This window comes from Passer domesticus, chromosome 9, assembly GCF_036417665.1.
Source record: "Passer domesticus isolate bPasDom1 chromosome 9, bPasDom1.hap1, whole genome shotgun sequence".
In the NCBI taxonomy this organism is placed as follows: domain Eukaryota; kingdom Metazoa; phylum Chordata; class Aves; order Passeriformes; family Passeridae; genus Passer; species Passer domesticus.
The window spans coordinates 26,273,509-26,284,030 of NC_087482.1; the positions used below are offsets into that span (position 1 = coordinate 26,273,509).

Below are 10,522 nucleotides of genomic sequence, written 5' to 3' on the forward strand. Positions count from 1 at the left end.
TCCCTCAGGAGCTCTGACATGTCCCCAGGATCCCTTGGATCATGCCAAGGCTCTGGGAAGGGACACAGTGGCTGGAGGTGTGGATACATCACCTCACTCTGTGAGAAAGAATGCAGTTGTTGGGATGATGGTCAGCCAGAAATAACCACATATTTGAAAACATGAGGAACATAATTTTTTAACAAATTCCTTATTAAAAAAAAAAATGAAGGAGAAGCCCAGAACTAGTTCCTTCCCACCCCCAAGAATGGCTTCTCTTTGATTCTAACAGCACAGGAAAGTATTGCACCTTTCAGTTGTGAAACTGGGACTGCTGAACCCTCTGACGTTTGTTTCTATCTCACATATCAGCTCTCCTCTGCTCAGTACATGCCAGCCCGGCTGTGCAGGTGCACCACAGGTGATGGTGGCAATCCCCCCGAGGCTGGCTCAGCCTGCACTGCCACAACTCAGGGGAAGGAGCAGCTTTGTGTGTGCCCTTCCCACCCTGGGCATGGGGCATGGGGTCTGTGGGCAGGGGAGAGGAGCTCAGATGGGCAGGAAAGAGGTGATTTATGGTTCTGAAGTGACACAATGGTCCGAGCCATGGCTCTGACCCACTCCTGATCTGGTGAGTGTGATACCTCCTGGCATTTGTTAACACCCCCAGCCTCTGGAAATGTCTCTGTAGCAGCCAGGCAGGCCCTGGGGTGCCTCCCACCCACAGGAAAATGCTAATCTCCCCTCAGCCCTCTCCTCCCAAGGCCACAGTCAATGTCTCTCCGTGATTCAGCTGCCAAAGGATGTTCCTGCAGAAGTCTGCTCACACCCTGTAACATTTTTGTCTGTTAGCTAAATATAACATGGCTAATAATTGTACTGACATGGGTAAATGGCTGTACTTTTTCTTTACACAGTCTCTGCCTGGGATCCTCTATTATAATCTGGCTTCAAAAAGAGACATTTTTTTCAAGTGTGTCTTGGTGCCATACTGTACTGTACATATTGTTTAAATCAGTTGCTGGCTGAGTTTGGACATGGAGTGTTTAAGCTCCTGGACCACATGGGGAATCTGTGACCCCAGCTTAGGGTTTAGTTCTCACTGCAGGATCTAACTTTCTGCAGTTGTGCATCCTTTTGGGATCCCATCCCTCGTGTGCCTGTGGGCCCATGTGTCTGCTCTGAAATAAAGCACAGGTGTTGTTCCACACCCAGCTGAATTATTCCCTGAGAGATTCCTCTGCAGTCTCTTGTTTTCATATGGCTAGTAAAAAACAATTTCATACCTGATTGGACATTCAATTTTCACAATATGTCTAAGAAACTGCAGAGAGCTCTTTTTCTGCTCTCCAAGCACCCCGAAGATCAGCTATCTTGGGTGCACTCAGTCACCATGACACACTAAATACACTTAAATACCTTCCAGACAGAAGCTCACATCCAGCCAGCTCCAAAGAAACGAGGTCCTCAAATAATTGCTGTAATTCACATCCCTAGTGTTCACTTTAAAAGAACAAAAGCATCTGTCTGTCTCTTCTAATTCTTTCATGTGCTTTCTTTTAGAGAAAAAGGTATTCAGGTTTTCTCCACTCTCAGAGTACCTGATTAAACATCCCAGAAAGAAAGAATTTCCCTAAAAAGGTGTGTTATTAACTCAGGAGTACTCGTCCTGGTGGAGGAATGAGAATTAATTGTCTGGTTGTGAGCTGAGAATGCTGGCAGAGGAGATTCTTTGTCATGTCAAAGGCAGTAAGTTTTGATGTATTGCACACTGCTGCGACAGAGGATTTGGGGCACAGGAGCTGTGCTTTGTGCAGCAATTGTGACATCTGCAGCAGTACCATGGTTCTGCTCTCCTGGTGGAGAGGATATTTGCAATGTGCACTGAGCGATGCAGGTGGAACGCTGTCACTGCTGAGGGCTCCAGGAGAGCCCACAAACACACAGGTGAGAGGGCTGGAGATAATTTGGTTTGTTCCCAGTGCTGAAAGGCTGCGTGGGTCCTGCCTCTGGTGGGTAAGCAGTGTCTGGTTTGGGCAGGATGCCCACCACAGTTACACAGCCAATGCCAGGGAATGGGAACACACCCCCAGTCCTGCAGAACCTGCCTGGGGATGTGAGCCCCTGTGCTCTGCTGGGAACGGAGCCCTGGGGATGCAGTGGTGCCCTCTGCCTGCCCAGGGCTTGCCTTAGTTTCCTCCCAAACTCAGGAACCAGCCCCAGATGAAAAGAAACAGGAGGGACAACTCAGTAGCTCCAGGGCAGGGAGGAAAAGTATCCGGAGCAGCTGAGAAATGAGCCTGTGGGATAAAGGTGAACTGGTCACAAAGAGGAGACAGGAGCATCTTAAATCTTTAGTCAGAGCACAGGATCTGCACTGGCCTGGGAAGCATAAAGTCCATATCAGAAATACCAAGGGGTTAAGCAAAACAGAGGCTGTTTTTCTCTGCAGGCCATCATCACACTCAAGAATTTACCTTCCTTTCTGATAGTAAATGTCAGCCTTGAGACACCGAGGGGAAGCAAAAGCACAAGAAATTCTTGTTCGCTTTTCTTCCCTGCATAGTTTTAGACGAAAAGAAATGTAACTACAATGGTAATAACATTGCAATGAGTATTCTGGGGGAACATCAAACTGAGCTCCTGGGGGTAGCTCCTGCCTCGCCAATGCTGTGGCAATACTGACTGTGCTGCAAAGAGCTCAGCTCCTCCAGTGTCCCTGCAGAGAGATGAGGGCTCAGGCACAGGCTTTGGGCATGTTTGGATTGACCCCAGTGTGAGGGCAAACATTGTGGCAGCACTGTTAGCACACGGGCTGGGCATGTTCAGGTGCGTCTGACTTTTTACTAACAGGTACAAATGTTTTTGATGAGCGCCATCAGCAAAAATGTGGAGTTTTGAACACTAATTTGGCAAATGGATTGCATGCATGGTTGGAGTTTTTGGTTTCAAAACTACAGATGGCACAAAACAACAGTCGTGTCTAAAGGTAACAAGGAACAGCAGATAAATTCAGCTAAAGGCAGCACCCTGGCTACTTCCTAGGCTCTTCCTAAGTACTTCACCATGAAAGTGAAATTCACTGAGATTCTCTGATGAGAAGAACCTGTTGAATCCTCCTTCACCCACCAGACGACAGGCAGTCAGATCTGTGGGCAGGAAGAAGGAATGGGGCCACATTAATTTAACAAAGGTGCAGCTCAAGGAGTCTTTTCTCAATTCTCCCCTTGGCCCAGTGTGATTCAGGACCTGGCAGGTTTCCCCCATCTGCTGGGGGGGCTCTGTCCTGAGCAAGGAGCTGCCCTTCCCTCCCTGCCGGCTCTGAGCCCTTCCGGGGATTCATTCCCAGGGCTCCTCATGTTTAGGAGTTCTGAGATTTGACAAATTATTTGCTTCCCCTGCTGGCTTTATCAGTACAGCTGTCCCAGTCTGACTGAGTGCCAAACTGGTTTTCGTAATCCCAAATGATGGGAAATGGACCAGAGACATTCTGATTGAATGGGTGAGGAGATTCACTAATGAGCTAGGAGACAATAATCAGTACAGGATCTGGCACTTGCAGAACACTTATGTTTTGTGAAAACTGCACAGATTCTATTTTTTTAACATTATATTAAAAATTCAGTGTTCTAATTGTCTAGTATTAAAGATCAGCACAGCTTTTTGGAAGTTTTCCATAAAAAACCCCAATTATTATTATTATTATCAATTATTAAAACTTATTCAAGATGCCTCCAATCTCCCTCTCCATGTCCATTTATGGTAAATGAAGGGAATAATTTTACAGGTGTCTATAACTAATTTTAGTAATATAATTATTAATTCCCCTTTTTCCTGCCCCTTTTCTGCATCCCTGTGATTAAACATTAAATTGAGAATGTTTAAACATTCCCTTTGGAAAAAATTGTGTCATGTGGTGGGACAGGAATGGGAAGCTCTCCATTTCTTATTGTACTTTATGTAATCCTGCTTCTGGGCACAACAGAAGTTTATCCAAACCCACAGTTGTGTTGGTGTGCAGGTGCTGGGGCATTTCCTAATGGCTCACAAGGATCAGTCAAAGGCTTTAATGTTCCCAGCTCGTGCCAAATGCTGCCCTCCCTTTCCAGGGAGCTCTGTGAGGTCGCAGAAACTCCCTTTACTGTTTCAGCCTTTCTGGTGGCACCGAGAGGAAAACTGAGCTCATGGATTAGTGTTTGTGCCCAGCCAAGGCTTCATCTGGACCAGTCCAGTGTGCCCTTATGGGAAATAGTAAATAAATCAGTTGACTGAAGGCGAAATGTTCAGAAATAGGAGGCAAAACAAGAGCAGATTTTGACCTTTTATAGTATTTTTTAATATATTTTAGTGCTGACCATGGCTTTGGTGTCGGTGGGACCTCCACTTTTGAACTGTTCCATTCTGTAATGGAAGTCTGGCCCCTTTTGGGGTATCTGTTGCTGTGCCTCATGTGTGTGCTTCCTTTTTGGTGTTTGATTCTGAAATCAGTCTCACACTAGGTATCCACTGGCTGCGCAAAAACACTGCTGCTGTAAAAACAGTATTCACTAGTGCTTAGCAGAACTTAGCAGAAATTGGTGCTTGTTTGGTAAGGGCATGGTCCTGTCTCTGTGCCTTATGCATTCTTTATGTCCTCAGCCAGGTGAGGGCACCTGGGTGTGGACTCTTCACATGGAATAATTTTGGTTTATAAATGGGTTTGGTTTGGGAACTGAATGGGTTGGGTTTGGGCAGTGAATGGGTTTGGTTTGGGCACTGAATCAATCAGTTTGGTTTGGGCACTTGGACAGAGCATTTGGGGTGGAGGGTGTCAAACCCCCCTGCTCAGGAGAGGAGCAGTTCCCTTCCACGTCTGAGTGCTGCTGTGGCCTGAATGCTGCTATAGCAGATTTTTGTTCACGGTGCTGGGTGCTGTGAGCAATAATAACCTCATGAGCTCCCTGTGAAAAAAACTCCTTTCCACACCTATTGTTCTGCAGAATAAAATCAAGTATTCTCCTAGGCTTTGTCAGAGTGAAACAAAGGCCCTGTACAAGTGGAAATAATAACCATTAATGTATGTGCTGTGGATGAGGGAATTATGCAGGTTTTTTAATCCTCTTCTCAGCAGGTAAAATACTTCATCAGACAAAAAAAAATATTTTATTTTGTTTGATTTTTGCAAATAGAATAATTTTAGCATGTGACCTGTCTTTTTTGTGTACTGTAGTCAGTCAGAAAAATAGGCTAAAATGTTTTGGTTAGTGCTTTTTTTAAGCTCTGCCTTGACCTGTCTTCCAGTTAACCCCCGGTTAAACCACTGGAGGGCAGGATGGAAACAAAGGAAAGCTCTTTCCAAAACGGGGCTGCACCTGGTTCACAGATTTTGTGTGCAGGACATTTATCTTCAGTATTCTGCAGACCCACTTCTACTCATTATTACAGTGAAATCTTGGCACAGATAATTAGAGGGTAAGTCCATTAGTTCTGAATAAAAGTCAAAAGTTTTTATTTAGCAATATTTTTTTCCCCCAAAGTCTGATGAATTAGCCTCCTTGAGCACTTGGGTCACAGAATATATCACGGATATCACAGAATCCTGGAACGGTTTGGGTTGGAAGGGACCTTAAAAATGATCTGGTTCCAGCCCCCAGCCTGGGCAGTGCTGCCACACAGCAGCTGAGGTATATTGCAAACCATGCAACAGAGGAAACACCCCCATTTTAAACCCCAGAGACAGATTAGTAATTTCTCTAGTTGCACGAATGAATTGTATTTCTTGCCATAAATGTCAACCTTCGATGCAGTCATTCCAGGACAGCTGTAGGAACTCTCTGGTCTCAATGCAGTTGGTGGTTTCTCTGTCTTGTTCCAGTTATTTATTAGTTAAAAGATTAAGGTGCTATATTAAAGTGATCTCTGTGAGTTGTTGGGGTTTTTGGTTGGTTTGCTAGTTTGTTTTTTGTTTGGTGGTGGTGATGGGGACCTTGCTTCAAGTGAAGTAGAAGGAAGCTCAGGCTCAGCTGAGCAATGAGGGGTTTGGGTAACAACAAATGCATCATTTTCCTCTATTAAATTTTAAATAAAAGGGACAAAATGTCTAGACTGAGCAAAGAGGTGGGGTTAGAAGGTGCCTCAGGTGCTGAGTGCAGTAACTTCTATTTAGCCAGCACATACACGAGGGACAGAGCTGACCCCTTTGCTGAGTGCTTCCCTTGCTCTCAGGGAGAGCAAGGCTGGCTCTGACTTCTGCTTCAGAAGACCTTGCCTAATTTATTTCCAGGCTGTGGTTAAGGTCTGTGAACTGTTTTAAAGTCCCACCTTTTCCCTGGCAGGTCCCCAGGCAGCTCAGTGTCTGTTCCAGTGTCCTGGCCCCGCTTTGATGTGGGCTCAGCGCAGGTGAGGTGTCGAGTGGCCGCAAGAGAGGTCAGTCCCGGGAACACGATCCCTGTGTGCTCCCGCCTGCTGCTGTTTATCTCCAAACAGAGGTGCTCCTTTGTGCCCAGGACAGCTCCCAGGGAGGGGCTGAGGAGCGCTGATCAATCCTGAGGCGGATGCCAGCCAAAAAGAGCAGCTGATGAAATGTTTGATAACCGGATCAGCTGCAGAGCCACCCCGGCCACCCCTGGCTCACCCGCCTGTCCAGGTGAGGGCCGGGTCCCCAGGAGCTGTCCCCAGGCACCTGCACAGGTTTCTGCCTCATTTTCCTGCTGCTCTTACCTGACACTATGACAGCAGTTTCTGCTTTTGTCTTTCCTTTCACTTGCAGTGAAAGCGTATTTTCCTCAGCCAGCTAATTCCGTGCTTCTGGAAATCCTGCTTCCATTCTTAGCAACCTGCCTGCTTTTGACAAATTAAGAATACCAAGGGAATATAACAATGTGTTTTCCTTGTGGTGAAGACAGCATTTAAAGAACAGAACAGCTATTAAAGACAGTAAAAAATGCAATTTTAATGTTTTCCAATTTTTATTATGGTAGACAGGTAGTTTCATGTTAGAGATAAGCCTATCTGTAAGTGAAATAATTACTCTTTAATTAAGATAATTACAAAAACAGGAATGTAAATACTCAAGGTATAGTATGCCTCAACATTTTTGCCTTCACATTATCCACAAACTTATCTTGCATACCCTGTTTTTACTTGATTATTACAACAGCATATGCTCAAAACTGAAAACAGAGTAAGCAATTAAACTGTATGTAGACTGTTAAGTTTAATAGCCGAGAAAGAATTTTTGTTGTCATTTTCCTAATTTCTTCAACCTTTATCTTTTTATCTTCTTTCCTAAGGAGCTGGTGGGATTCTCCCACCAGTCTCTGATACTGAGCTTATTTCCAGATGCATGGGGCAAGGGGCAATGCTTTCTAAGTTCCACCAGGGTTCACAAAAATACCTCGCCAAAAGTAAGAGACCTCTCTAGTACTGAAAAAGGCAGAATAATTCTTATTAGAGAAACAGGTGAGAAATATCCTGGGTGCCCCAGCTGCAGGAAAATTGTGTATTTTGAGACCTCAGAGGTGCCAACCATGAACCAGCAAGTTCACTGGGGCCAGTCCAACTGCAGCAGCTCTGCTGCTACTGGCATTGGTCATTTCATCTGTTCTGGTAAGTGGGAGCAAAATAGGAAACTCTTTTGTGTCTTCTTAATAGATAAATCCATGGAACACAAAAGTGCAACAACAGATCTGTAACTTCATTGTATTCTGACCAAAGAGAAACTCAAACAACAACCAGCTCCTGCAGTCACAGAGCCCATTTTTCCTAGGCTTGTTTCTGTTCACTGCACAGTGATGAACAGAAGTTATCAGAGAATGATGGCAGTTTTGTGATTTTATTTCATTGGCTTTTGTAATAAAAGAAGAGAAATAATGCACCTGGATTTAATGGTCTGGAAAAGCACTCCTGTGCCCAACTGCTATCTTGTCTCCTTCTGCAAGGTCCTTTCTCTGATATGTGTGTGCTGCAGAGTCCCATCCTGTTTCTCTTGGACTCTCTGTGTGCTGTTCCCTGCTGGTAATAATGATTTCTCTAAGTGTTTAATTTCTCTGTCCTCCTTTATTCACGGGTGTATGACACTGCAAAATGTGGCGTGGGGGATGCTGCCATGAGCCCACAGAGCTGTGGTTTCTGGCACGGGGTCTGAGATGCTGGAGGAGAGCATTTCCCAATACCTGAAGCTGTGCTGCACATCCACGACGTTCTGGTGCCACAGTTTGTCTCTGAGCTCTGCCTGTGCTTGTTTCAGAGAAATGCACTGCTGGTGTGGGGGCTGCAGGCTCTGGTGCCAGCACCCCTGTGGGTCAGTGGTGCAGGAAATCCCTGTGCCTCCCCTGCAAATGGAAGCTCTTGGGCTCCGAGGAAAATGAAAGGTGGGAAGGACACACCAGGAGGGCAAAAACAGCACCTGGATGACTTTGCTGCCCTTCCCCTGTTACAGGGCAGCAGTGGCTGCTTGCTGCTCTGCTGGGCTGTGGAACCAGAACATCCTCGTGGGCTGGTAAGACCCCAGAGGAATCTGGGGAGGAGGCTGCCCAGTGCCCATTGGAAAGTGAGACTGTATCAAATCAGGTGGAGATGAGCTCTCAATACCTTAAACACCCACAGTTACCTGGTGGTTTGGTCAAACTGGGACACACAGGGTTAGGTCATGAGCAAAGTGTAAATTCTGTGAGCAGAATCAACACTTTTAAACTATGGAGACAGAGAATCAGTGGGGCATTTAGTGCACTTTAACAGGAGTAAGAGATGTGTCCAAAGCCACTTATTCAGTACAATGCAGCTTACTCCCCTGTTTGGTCTTTGGGATATCAGTCCCACTGGGAAGAGCACTAAAGTTCTGTGAAATGGGGATGCCAAGCTCCAGTTCTGCAGAGCTGAGAGGATGACTCAGGTCTGCCAGACAACCATTGACCTCAAGGTCTCACTTTCAGAATTGATGGAACAATAATTTTGGCCACTTCACACAGGTTAGAGATGTAGGCCCTGATACGTGCAAATAAAAGTGTCTTTGGTGGATGATGCAATGACCCAGTGAAGAACTATAATGTCTTTTCCTGGGAAAAAAACCTAAATTTGAATCGAGTGCACCTGGTGACAGGTCTGTGTGTATCAGCAGTTCAGAACCAGTGCATGGCCACTCTGAGTGCTCCAAGAGCTCTTGGGATGGGATTATATCAGTAAAGGCTTCCCTTGACTTCAGGGCTATTTGGGTTAAGATTTAGGGTTACATTAACACTTTTGGTTATTGGTATGTTTAATGTTTTGGGTTTTTTTTTTTTTAAAAAAAGCTTTTTTAGGAAACCATTCCAATACTGTACTTGGTTGTAGAAAAATTGACAAAATATTTCACATCTCCAGAGGGTATGGCTCTAGGAAGTCTGATCCCTGCTTTGGTGAGGGTAGAATGGTTCTTGAACAAGTTATGATGGTGAATCTGGAGTAATTCTCTGAGGTTTGGGGAGGTCTTAACTTACTAATTCAATAAGGAAGATGATCAGGTGCCCATTCATGGGAAGAGTCTTTAGACTCCACACTAAGCAAACTCTTCATTGGAGCAAACTGGTCATCTTGACCTTGTAAAGGAAATGAAAGAATTGGTGGAGTCCCAGAGGAGCTGGGGAGCTGGTCCTGGCCCAGAGGGAACATGTCCCCACTGCCAGTGCCCTGCTGCTGCCTGTGCTCTCTGACATTCACAGAATGCCATGGCTTGTCAGGAACTGCCCAAGGCAGGAACGAGGGAAGGGGGAATCTTTTCCAGATCAAGATAATCCTCACAAATTCTAGGGACAGAATTCTTGAAAACCAAGTGCCGGGGCAAAATGATAACCTAATCGTTTTGTGGAAGTTTAAATCAGAGGAGAGAATCTGCCTGCAAAGTTCAACATGTGAAGTTTTGAACAATGTCAGTTATGCAGCCTCTTAACCTGTACATCCAGACAGACAAATGGGGCATCTGGAAAAGCAGACAGCAATCCAAAATGACCCCAGATTCGTAGTGACAACCAATTCTTAAAGGAAGTTTAGTGAGTTCTGTAAGGCAGGTCATTCTGGATGATGTTTGCAGAGCACAGCTATATCAATTTAACTACAACTGTGTCACTGAAAGATTTTTCTACTGATCCTCTGAACAAAGCAGCCAAACAGAGAACGGTGCCCAAGGTTTGTGGGCTGTGCAGTGTCACACTTCCAGCTCACTGGCAGGATAGACAAAATTTTCTTGGTAAACCTTACCTCTTCTGGTGTCTTTGATGTCCTCTGAGGGTGTAAGCCAAAAGCTTCACATTTTAAGGCTCTTATTAAACCAAAGCATCTTTTTTTGTGAGGTTGCATTGTTTTGCAGCAAATTATCTCAATCAATAGACTTGGTGTCTCAGACAGGTTGTGTGCCCAGGACATCCTTCTTGATCATTTTAGGGCTGGTTAAAGGAGTAGTGTCTGAAAGTAACACCTTTTATTGCATGAAAGAACACAAAAGGCCCCAGTCAGACAGCTCCTGAACTGGACATCAGTGCCATTGCTACTCTCCTCTGGGGAGAGTTTTGTACATCTTGTATTGATTGGC

General features: G+C 45.3%; 1 long non-coding RNA gene across 2 annotated transcripts; it reads left to right on the forward strand.

Annotated features, from left to right (window-relative positions):
* Positions 1 to 1,862: 1,862 nt before the first annotated feature.
* Positions 1,863 to 6,584, forward strand: LOC135307295 (uncharacterized). Of its 2 annotated transcripts, XR_010368001.1 has the most exons (4): positions 1,863 to 1,926; positions 5,260 to 5,430; positions 6,294 to 6,357; positions 6,445 to 6,584. It is a non-coding gene; the product is annotated as an uncharacterized LOC135307295 (long non-coding RNA). The 2 variants fall into 2 exon arrangements; XR_010368000.1 differs by lacking the exon at positions 6,445 to 6,584 and having other exon boundaries at positions 6,294 to 6,385.
* Positions 6,585 to 10,522: the final 3,938 nt, after the last annotated feature.